Source organism: Chamaea fasciata, unplaced genomic scaffold (assembly GCF_029207755.1).
Source record: "Chamaea fasciata isolate MVZ Bird 193981 ecotype frontalis unplaced genomic scaffold, bChaFas1.0.hap1 SCAF_3, whole genome shotgun sequence".
In the NCBI taxonomy this organism is placed as follows: Eukaryota; Metazoa; Chordata; class Aves; order Passeriformes; family Sylviidae; genus Chamaea; species Chamaea fasciata.
Window position 1 is genome coordinate 21887648 of NW_027094088.1, and position 12752 is coordinate 21900399.

A 12752-nucleotide genomic window follows, 5' to 3' on the forward strand; every position below is an offset into this window, starting at 1 on the left:
AAGAGATGACTGAAAAGAAGAAACTCAAAAGAAGGGCACACAATATAAAGCCCTCCCCTCAGAGAAAACAAACAAACAAACAAAAAAAAAAACCAACAAAAAAAACAACCAAACACTAAAAGCAGCAGAAACCCACTCCCCACCACACAGACAATTTCCCAAAAGCTCACAGCAATGAAAAACATTTTATATTGCCCCAAATCATGCCAGCAGAGAGATCTGGGTGGCTACTGCCCACCTCACAGCACTGAAAAAGCAAGCACCCAGTGGGTATCATTCTCCATTATCTCTCAAACCTTTGCCACCAGTGTACAGATAGAAGCAGCGGAAAAATGAAAAGTGTGTATATTGTAAGCGTTGGTTAAACAACCCCACAGTAATTCTTATTTGCTGGAGGTTTTAGAGAGCAGATGTAGGATTGGCAGGGGCTGGGAGCTGGCTATATTGTTCTAGCACATTTAGAGCCAACACGGAAAGAACACGGAAAGCTGAATTTTTTTGTGTGTGTGCATGTGAATGTCTGTGTGTACGTGCATGTGTGTGTGTTTGCCTTTTGCCATCAGCTCATCTAAGGTTTCTTGGATTCACACTGACACATAACAAAAAAAAAAAAAAAAAAAAAAAAAAAAAAGCTAGGTTGGTTCTCTTCCAAAAGAAATATGACTTATATCAGCTGCTGCATGAGAGTCTCTCAATTGCCACTACTAAGCTGCCTATTTTGCAGTAGCAAGTGGCCATGTGCTGTAACACACTGATTGCCTGCTTTGGTGGTATCGGTTGCTAGAATAAGGGCAAACAAATGGGGAACCAAATATAAAAAGCAGCCAGCAGCACTGAAGAAGCATTACAGCTGCCAGGCAATAACTTAGATAGTTACAGCTGCCATCACCTAGTTCACGCAAGCTTTTTAATATCTTTTGGCAGCGCTTGGTGTCACAGCACAAAAGGAAAGTTGGCACTTCCTAGCATACTTTGTTTGACATAACTGTGGGCAGAACCCAGCTGATACCTTCATCAATGTGTGTGTGTTTACTCTTAAGGTACATTTTAGCAGATCAAACATTGTTTTTCTCTTTCTGTTGCACACACCACGGTTAAATCATAGGTTGGGAACCACACCAGATAAATGGGAAAGAGCTCACTGAGCTGCAGCACACGGCCAGTCCCAGCAGCACCTCAGATAAGGAACACAAAAAACCCTGAAAAAAAAGAAAAATATAGTACAGCAGGAGGGGCTGTGGAGGGAGGTTTAAAAAAAATAAATATACTGCTTTGCCAAAATGTTCTCCTGCCTCGCCAGTAGCAGCAGCAGCCTCAGAGCCAGGCCAGATTCTCTCCTCCATTTACCGTACTTATAAAAAACCCACAAGCACAAACACATAGACCATCACATACACATAATTAAAGCATCGACATCCCTTACTGTGATTTACAATCCACACCACCAGAAGTACACAGGCGCTCCCAGGATTTCATCAATGTCTCATCTGGTGCTCTTGGCAAACCCAGCCTCTTCCTTAGACACAGCGCATGCTGCACCTCGTTCTCTCAGAAATGGGGATGCAGAGCTCTTCCCCTTATGTGAACTAGGGAAGACAAGCACTAAATGTGTCAGCACTGGGTGATTTGCTGCTGTGGGACCTCATTTTGCAGGAGATTAATAAAAGACTAGCCTGCAGCATTGACTCTTGAGACTGCTTTCTATCATCACGAGCCTTCTATGTGGCCCACGAATTTGGGTTACAATATTGTACAAGGAACTGGACAGCCTCTGCATAATGATATTATTTTACAGCTCTTTAAAACAAATATACAGAGGGAGAAGATTCTGCCCCCAGGAGCTTCCATTGGCCATGAACAAAATAAGCCCATAAGCCTCTACCTGAAATCAGCCCAGGGTTCTAATAATGTATTGAGTTAGTTTATTTGTAATTTATCCTATTAAATAAATGCACTTATCTTTTAGGCCTCTGGCACCTGAACAGCATCAAAAGCTACAATATTGAAATGAACAGCTTTACAAGAATTTTCAGCAATAACACGACCATGAAGAGCAGCAATTAAGCAAACAGGAGGAAAAAAAGGAGACAGCAAGTATCAAATATCAATATCTCCATTTGAAAATTAGGAAACTAAGGCACATGGATGTGAGATGGTTGGTCCAAGCCTGACCCAGACAAGAGGGACAGAATGTTGGTCATCCTGATTTCACATTCAGCACCTCAACTCGAGAAGCCAATTGCACCCCTGAACAACAGCGTGAAGTGGGCTTTCCCTCAGGAAGAAGTGGAGTCCTGTCCCAATCTGCCTGCAGCTCCATGGAAGCTGAGGGCTTTTTCTGACTCCAACCCCAGAAATACCAAAGGGACATAAGGAAGTGCTGGCATGTTTTCCTAAGACATAATATATATAGTGGACATTCTTTGGGTAAGCCAGATATTGACAATGAAATGTAAAGGTATGTCAAGAATTGCACAAATCTGAATTATTTATTTGAAGCTGATCTAGGAGCAAATTGTTTAAAAGGCAACATACAGGAGAAGTGAACTAACTGTGGCTAGGAATGGATAAAATGCATATGGTGGCCCATGGGAAGGACAAGAAGTTTTTCATTGGGACCTCAGGTGATCCTTTTGTGGTAGCAGAAAAGGAAAGCCAATCCATAAAACATCCACATGCCCCCCCAGAATGGTCCAGGCTATGAATATATTTTGGAAGCTCCTAATACGCTGCATAAAGAAACAATCATTCATGTACACGCACATGAAAGGACAGTCCCAGATTTACAGCCACCCACCAAGGTAGAACAGGTGGCTGTAATGTAGTAAAAATGTATTGCAAGGAACTTGTCATGAATTTTAAAAACAAAGACGCCTACAGACATAATAAAATTGATGTGACATTCACTTAAAGCTAAAGCTTTCACCTATCTTAATAAAATGACAATGCAGAAGAATTCAAGGAAAGTGAGCATTCCCATCAGCCTTCACAGAACAAAGTGTTTCATTCCGTTTGTGCAAATAATGTCATTGATCTCATCAATGGCATGGCTTACACCTGCTACATGGGTAGGAAATCAGGACCAAAGACACCCAATAAAATCACACCAGACAATTGCTGTAGAAAAGAAATGCCTCAAGGTCCTGGCAAAGAAAAGCCAAGTCCTTTCCTTCCTCTACCACAGGATATTGCATCTTCTTTTCCTTGATTATTTTAAACATTTCAGGGGAGCTAACTCCAGCTGTTAGCCAAGAATTGCTTCCTCTTTTCCTTGATTGTGTTTTCAGTGGCAACACATGAATTTGGGAATACTAGAAATCCGAGTCAGTTCTCAATAGCTTGGGCACAATAAACTGACAGATTCCCCTGAGAACCCCAAAAACTAAAGTGGAAAAAGAAAGAAAATCTGATTTAAATTTTGCAGACAAGGTCTATCCATGTCTGTTTAGAAGCAGATCAACAAGTTAGCCTGTCTGATAGCAGGTTATCGTATCTTTTAACTGGGGGGGAAAACACAGTCAGATGCCATGGGATAGAGAACAGAAAGAGACTGGGATAAAGAATGAGACAAGGGTAACCAATTATGGTAAACTGGTTTCCTTGGTAACTATATTTATAACTCTAATGATGTTGCTATTCTTTTAGTAATGAACGGAAAGGTTTGGTACAAAGTTATATAATTCAGGCATACAAACCAGCATCTGCTCCATTGGTAAAGCTGAATCCATGCCTTAATACGAGACAATGAACATCAAAAGATTTGTAAATGCTTTTAAACGGCTTCCAAATGTTTATAAACTTTCTCCTAAGGACAGGTGAGATCATAGTGCTGAATTTCTATCCCTACATCTGGGCCTGGCTGTATGTAATTACCTCATGATTTCTGTGCCTGGAATAACAGTCCAGCTCAAGAGACGGCAGGCACAGGGGCAAAGGAGGAAAAGAGGAAAAAAAAAATTAAAAAACCTTGGGAATGATATTTGAGTTGTTGAGCAATTCAGTGCATGTGACCTTTACCAAAAGTTGCCATACTTGTACACAGCATCCTGACTGCTTCCAAATATTATGTTGGTAAGCAGTCCCTTCATTTTGAAAATGTACTTGAATTTCCACTACTGTCCTCTGAACATGAGGTCTACTGATACACCTCACTGCCATTTTAACCATTTTGAGAAGTCCATTGAAATTCCAGTATAAATTACACCTGTCCTATTAAGGGTCCCCACAAGGAGTCACTTTAAAGAAGTACCAGGGACCAGCACCTAAATGAAGGCTGTGGGCACCCTGTTGTTATGAATCTGTGATCCTGAGAGTAGGTCAGGTACAGGAACTGACTTCCTCCCTCCACCTGTTCCCAGCTTTTCCCACAGTGATTTCCAGGGTTGGAGGACAAGCATAATTGATGCTCAGTTTGCACTTGGAAAGAAATAATCCTCCTGATGAACTACAGTCTGAGATGGGGGCTGCCTGTGTGCCTGCGTGTGTGAAATGCAAGCCTTCCTTGCCTGACTGAAGCAGGCTTTTCAGTTGGTGCTCAGCACTGACTAATGGAAGCACTACAGCTCTAGCATTATAATGCTCACAAATTTTACCCTCTGCTGTCTCTTTAGGCCATTGCCCCAAAGGCTTTCATGTTCCTAAAGCTGTCATTTAAAACATTTGTGAATCAGGATGTGTGGACAATAGAAGAAGCTGGTAGAGCCAGGGAGTGCAGATGTGAAATAATTTAATCAACAGCAATTTTTCCATTTACTTCAATGGGCTTTGGATCACCCGCCTCATGAGTGGAACATGTATTGAGGAGGAAGCAACCCGAGCCAGATAAAGAGCCAAGATACCAAAGTAACAGAGTTCCACCAAACAAGAGAGTCCACAGCAGCTGCAGCTTGAGATGTATGATGTAAACACAGATCTAGACTCAGCTAGCAGACTGGAAAAAGGACTGAAGAGAAAACAGAAAATAAGCAAGGATTTAGCCATCAAAGAACAGAGCTGTACGAGTTACTGCTAAGAATTTTTTTGTGGTAGGGAATGTTACATAAAGTATGAGCAATATTCAAAGAGTTTTACAGAATTTATCTGACGAGGAAATGAAGGCACAAAGAAATAAAGTGAAAACCTCAGAATACAGATTTTTTTTGCCAAATCAGAAAGAAGAGGAAAAAAAAAACCTGAAGCTTTTTATTCCCGATATGACATAAGTATCAGGCTATGATACTCATTGTAATAGTTATATCACACTGTGGTGCTGAGATCATTGTGTGCTAGTTGACAATGCTTGCCCTAATTGGTGCCATTAAGTAATAAAATAATAATTGTACCTCAGATCATTGGCACTTCAGAAATGGCTATTTCCAAGCACAAACGGTGGTGTGTCCCTGTGCACAGTTCAGTCCTGAAATGGTTAACACCATGTATTATGTGTCAGTAATGAAAACTAGCACTCAAGCAAGGAAATTCAAAGCTAAGGCTGACACATCATCGTTAACGCAGCCCTTTGTGCTTTGCTACCACAGGAGTCTTGGAGCAGCACATGGTGTTGTACCCCACACAATATGTGCTACTACAATACCGCATTCACAACACAATGAATTGAGGTCAAGTGAGTGACCTTAAAAAGAGCTTTCTTTTATTTCTTTAAAGAAACACCCCATGATATGTAGGAGCCCATTAAACAAAGCTGCAAGAAGATACAGTAAACTTTAATTAGCAGTGAAGGCAATAACCTCACTTTATACTTCATAATTTCTCCCACCATGTTTTATTACATGGAACAGTCATTTTAGTACCTTTGTACCTAAGGCAGCATCCATGTGGTGTGGAAAGGGATGTGTTGTTGGATATTTATTGTAATGGGGCTTCATGTGGTTGGAGGTCAAAGTGTAGGACTTTCATTTGTACATCACTGCTCTACTATCTGCTCATGTCTCTGGGTAACCTGATGTTCAAACCTTTTGTAAGGCAATTGCTGAGGAGGTTGTTCTTATTGTTACAAGAACTTGGAGAAAGGATGCTGGGCCCTGGCTTCGGCACAAGCCCACTGTGTGACACGGGACTCCGCCAAAATTTTTTCTCACACTGATCTCAGAATCTTCCATTTTTAGGGGACTCAGGTGCAGCTCCTAGGGTCTGGTCTCAGAAAGCCTGAGAATCAGTAGTTCCCATTGTCTTCTCAGGACCATGCAGAACCAAGTTTGAAAAATCACAAATTCATCTCCTCGCAAATTACCTACAATTTTGAAATCTTGCCTTTTTCCTCTCTGCCCGTCAAAACACCCCACATCAAGCTGGAATTATATTTTCCTAGCAGGTTGCAGTCTGAAAGGGATACTGTTAAACTTTTCTTTGCCCTTTGTATGTTAACTATTTATTTGATAATGGGGCACAATAACTGAACTCCTCAGGGAGATAAGGACACTTTCTGCAGTTTACTAGTAGAAAACTCAATGCTTCTGGACCAGACCCACAACAGTGCTTGGAAAGATATAACCCATCTGCATGGCAAAGATATAAGCCTCAAAACACCCAGAAGTCTTTTGGCACATCAATCAATTGCATTACATTTTGCCCAGTTTCCAAAATTTTGTTTCTATACATGGCTAGAAAATGCTGTCTTGAGAAGTCCCCGTTACTCAATGGGCATCAAGTCCTTTTGCCCCAGCAGGCATCCACACATTTCTATCTACCTCAGGAGATCAGCCTGCTCTTATAGGCATCTTTGGAACATCTGCTAGAAGGGCCTTCCATATAAAACCATCTCCATAGAACTCTCCATTTTCTGTACACCAGGGCTGCAGAAGGAAGGCACGCCCAGCAGTAATGGCAGCATTGGATTCCTATTACATGTTTCACAGTCTTCGGTATACAACCTTCCTTTCCTAAGTAGGTGTGCTAACGAGTTAGGCTATCCTCACGCTCTCTTTCTATCCCCATTAATCCTGAATTTTAAGACAATAATTGTTTTAAGAAGAGGCGTGAAATGTCTTCTCCTCTCATCCTAGCTTGATGCATGGGATCTATTCCTACCAGAAAAGAGCTGAAGGAATTAAGGCAGGAGAAAAGGAACATGAACTCCGATGTTTTGGATGAACGTACAAACCAGTAAACTATCAGACAAATTACTGCTGTCGCCTTGTTGGTTCTTGAGAGAAAAGTCAGACACTGAGCTAAGCCTGGGTACAGGGTGACAGTGCCAGTTAAAGAGTCTGTGCCTGGAGGGCAGCACCTTGCAATGGTGCAAATGGCCAGCTCCAGAACTCCATCTAGATGTTCTAACAAACCTGCACACCTACCTTGAGGCTGCCAATCTCACTGTGGGCACTGCACCACTGAAGAAAGGTGTTGTGACTCTTGCTACCATGGCACTCAGTGTTGTGGGGCCAAAAGACTTGCCAGACCTAGTACAGAAAATGAAAATATTCTGGAGGAGTAAAATATATCAACCCAAATGTCCCAGTGCCATAGCTGAGACTTAAATACTGGATCAAACTTTTCTTCTTGGAGCTTATTCATTTTTCTTGTACACGCAGTTGCAAACAAAATTCTGCTAATAAGGGCAGGACAATCTTCTCTAATGCAACCTTCCTTAACATGTCAGCCTTTTGATGGACTAGTTCCTAGTCTACTCAGTGCTTTCTCATTATATAGCTAAGTTCCTTGGTGCTTTTCACACAACAAAGAGAATAAACCAACTTAAGGACAAGAAGAGTTGGAAGCCATAATACCCAAAAGTTACCAGGAAGCGTAAGAAGCAGGTCTAGTAGCTGAAGCTGTTGTAATTCACTTGTTTATACAGATTTCGAGCTGACTGTGCCATTTGACATTCATTTCTGGTTTTAAGAAAAAGATTCCACTTAAACACAAAATGTCAATATTGCTGCTTCTTCTTCAAAACATACATGTTTCATCTATTCTAAAGTAAAAGGTCTACCCCTTTTCTTCTGTCTGTCTGAAAATGTCTGGAAACGGTAACATATGAAGTAACATAACAGTAATCAATGTCAAATAACATACCATAAGGCCTGATTCTCTTTCCCCACCTTTATCCATGTTGTTTAGAATCCTAATCCAGGAAGGTATGACACAAAAAGGCTCATTTGCTGAGAGGGACTAAGGATGTAAAAGGTAGACAGTTACATACACCCTTTATTTGAGTTTCCTGAGATGCTTTGCCCCTAGTAGAAGAGAAGAACTAATTCTGTCCAGGTTCATAACAATCAGATACAACTCTTTTGTGGGTCTGAGACTGCATTCACAGTAGTCTCGACCCTTAGGATGAGTTTAGAAGACGACGGCCCACATGAAATAACAGGATATAGATGTACTTGTGCACTGTATGCTACCCAAGATCATCTTTCCCAATAGCTCTATCTGCACCAGCTTTAGGGCACAATTATCACACCTCAAGCAGGGACACGTGGTTCTACAGGGGAGCACGTCAGGAGCTTCAGCCAGCTGATAGCAGCACACAGAAACACAGATATGGCCTGCAGAATATCCAGAGGTATGATGCAGGTGGCTGGGAATGGGACACAGAGGTTTCTGGATTTAGAGTGCTTCTGAAGATTGCTCTAAGCAGGGCTGACATCACTGAATCCACTCAGAGGTCTGCCCTGGCACAGAAGCTTGGGTGATGCCTTGCAATCACAGGTATCTGCATGCCTTCAAAATAAAATGTTTAGGTCAATATTATGAAGTGTAAGGAAAGACGAAAGGCACTTTCAATAACGTGTTCTCCATCACTCCAGTTGGTGTTTGTTAACACAAATAGTGCTAACTAGCATACCACAAACGGTGATATATCCCCACCAGTGCTGCAGAGAAGAATGTCTCCCAGAGCTCTGTAATTACTTAACTGAAAGGCACAGTCAGCATTCTAAAAAGGGAGCCTTGAGGTTTGAGAAGAAAACAAGAAATGTAACCTGTTGATGCTAAATGTGTGCATCTCTTACTTTTCATCTAAAAAGTTCATTTGCAGAACTCCTCAAATCTTTCTTGCTAGATGTTAGAGGATTAAAAAGAGTAAGGGAGGAAAAATTAAGGAAATAAATATGATGCCCCTTTCCTCTTTTTCATTCCTCCTGACAAAATACAGCTGAAACCCTCAGTAGTTATAATGGGTGAGATATTAATAGTCATTTTTTTCTGTTCTGGCAATGATAGAGCGGCAGTGCTGTTTGGGTCTACCTGACACTTGCTGCAAGCAGCACCTAGAATAAAACTGGAGGATTTATACAATTTCTCCTAACACAGTCCTTCAAGAGGTGAGGCATCTTCACCTCCCTCTGACTCAGAAAAGTAGCACTCCTGAGCATCTGGAAGGCTACACACCACAATGAGCATGTCAACAGCATGTAGACCTGCCTTAGCAGCAGGAGAGAACAGAGGTGCTGCACACTCCCAGCAGCACATCCTCAGTGAATGCTGGGCTGAATGCTCGGATCCAGCACAGGTTTCTCAATTGCCTGCAAAAGTAGCTTTGTTTGAGCACATTACAGCAGCCTACCCACATGGTGACAAACACACAGGAAACTGACACAGCTTTATGACACAGGAAAGGGCAAAATCTGGACAACTCAACAGAGGGACAAGAAGCGTGTTCATACGGAAGCAAAGGAGAAAACTCAGCAGAATTAACATAAGATGAGTTAGCATTTCTTTCATAGGTTAGGCAAAAGGAGCAATAACAATTAATTTGTCTGGCTAATTTTTCCCACTTTATGAAAGGCATCACTGGGTGCCATGTGAAAGTCCTCTTGGGATAAACCTTTTAAATCTGTGTTGTGTGCCTAAATCTTTGTTGCAATCCCAACAGGCCAAGTACCCAGACATTATTGTCATCTTGCTCTACAAAAAACCATAGAACTCTGCAAGAGTTCCAAGAACACCAAATTCCACTATAAAATAATATCATCAATAACTCCCTTCCACACAACATCTTTATTCCAAGAAATTATCAAAATATACTTGTTTAGATTCACCCTTGATGCAACACTACCAAATCTGTCTGCCACAAAATTATATCAGGTGTGATTTTGTCCCCAGGGCAGCATTCAAGAAAAGCATTGAGGCTTAAGTGCACCACGAGGAGAAACAACCAATCAGCTCCAGAAATTCCAGGGATGCCTTCATCTCTGTGTTTTCCCTGGTTTTTTATAGAATTTTATTACGTATGAGTTACAAATGTGGGAAAACATTAAAGTTGAGCCAACTACAAAATAAGCTAATATCTTGTGTTTTCTAAAAAATGCAAGCCTAATTAGAGTTTAGGTAATTAAAGCTTTCACAGTTATAAAAAATACAATACATTCATTTATGCAAATCTGCCACTGAGTTGATTTCGGTAAAATACCATGTAATGCGCATAACGTCAGAATTTTGCTTACAATTGAAACGTCTGCAAAGCAAGTTCTCTTCCTAAATTTCAAGCACATGCACTGTAATTCTCTTGAATTATGGATTTAAAACTCAGATTGCTTTGTCTTCATTTAAAAATGATTAGCAGTTTACATCGGATTTATGTGCTGGCATAGTCTTTGTATCATTGAACAACTACAAGCTGATTTACAAAAGCCCAGATACACTATGTGTATATCTATGTAACTACAAAGTAATATGTGATGGCAGGCATAACCAGCAGACATAATTTATAATTAAGTGATTAGCAATATAAGCCACTATTATTAATTAATGTGTAATGCTGACATTGTGCTTGGGGCTGTATAAACTACAAGTGTAAGGCAATCTCTGCCTTGGAGTGGCAAGAGGCTAAAATGACAGGCGATGTCTCCCAGTCCCACAGCTTCTGGAGAGCTGGGAGAAGGCGGGACCCAGCAGGAGTCCTGAAGCCAGTAGGGCACAGCTGGGTTGGCTCAGCGACACACAGGCCACTGCAGGCTGCCACAGCCACCAACACCTCTGAAATTACAGCAGTGCCAAAAGCTGAGTCCTTTTCTCTTGTCCGAAAGCAATCAAGAGCAACACCAAATGCATAAAGGCTCTCCAGCTTTTATAACCTTGGAAAAAATGCAGTAAAAATACAGAGAAAGGCAGATCTCATGTCTTTGGCCCTTGCTTGCTGGGGAGCAAGTGGGGAGAAGTCTCTCTGGGAGCTGTACTGATGACTTTTTTCCTCCACTCTCTCACTCCACATAGTTGAGATTAGCTCTTGAAAGCAAAAACTTCCATGCTTCCTAAAAGGTCAAAAAAGATTCACAACATATAAGGTCCCCCCAAAACCACAGCAGTCAATTCTCATGAAAAGGCACCTAATGCACATCTGCACAGAAAAACAGAAGTGAAGAAGGTGGTTCAGAAACAGTCTGAAAAGAGAGGTGCTACAACCAGAGAACTTAATCAGGATGTGTAGGAGGAGCACAAGAACAGTCACCAAATATTTGAGGGAAACATGATTTTCCAGTCAGAGCACATATTTGGGTTTGATACTTTCTTTCAATTGAGATTCAGATTTTAACAGAAGCAGCACATAAGAGAGCTACTTCTAGTTCACAGCACTTACAATATTGCTCTGGAAGTAGTCACATTTCCTCGAATTCAGAAGGCCAAAAGATATGAAACTTCTTGCCACAAATCAGTACAACTCCAACAATGGTAAACAACCAAGAACGAGTAAATATCCCTTTCCATATAAAGAAGGGTTGAGAGAGATTTTAATACCTGCCCTATGAATTAGCCACGTGAAGTTTGCAGTAACTAAAATTGGGGTTAACATTTTTGGGGGGTAATTAGACTTTGAAAAACAGGTCTAACAGATAACTGTCATTAGCTTTGAAAATCCTCTGCTTCTTTCATGCTCAGCAATCTAAATGGGAAAAAGTCCAACCTGGAAGTGTCCTTCATCATTATTTACATAGAGCCTTACCTGCTCTTTTGTTGATAAATCGAAAAGCTGTATTTGCAGCAAAATAATGATAATATACAGCTGCATGGGCAGATTACGAAAAGCCAAGCAACCAGACAATTATTTACTGTGCCACTATAAGACAGGCACTAACTTTCTTCACATCAACAAGTTTTAGAACTGTCACGCAGCTTTTAATTGCCATTAATAAGGTAGAGATAAAGCCCTCTGGGTCTTAATCCCATCATTGTGGTGTCGCAAGTTAATGATATGTTAGCCAGTGCTTTGTATCACCAGCTTACAGAAGGGTCAGGGGGAACATTTCATCCTAGGCCATCAAGACTGTATTCCATGGGTAACCTCTAACCTGTTGGGGCTGTCAATCAATGAGCACTATGCATGAACACCATGCTCCTGGTAAATCTCCTTTCACACCTAAGGGTTTTGTCAGTCATCATCCATTATTAACAGCTCTTTCAGTTGCTACACCTAGACTTCAGTTGCCAGATCTTTTTAGGATAGCAGAGGGTGATGGGCTATTGATCTTATCTCAGAGAATTGGGGATCTACTCATGGGTTTGGCTAGCTGATAGCACTGTGGAAGGTAGAAGATTGTTTGGCTTGCTTTGAAGGACCTCAGAGGGTTACAACAACACAAGAACTGTAAGAATCCTGTAAAATATTGAAGGGGCTATCAAGGAAACAGCTTCAGATGAATTTAGCTAAGAGATGAACTAGGATCATAAAAGTCAGGTCATGGAAAGTAGCTGGGCCCCAGTAATGAGCAGGACCTCTAAAAGGTATTGTCACACAGATAATAGAGATCTGCATCCAACCTACCACAAGATTCATTGGCACTTTGATCAGATCTATGTCTCCTGTATAGATAAGG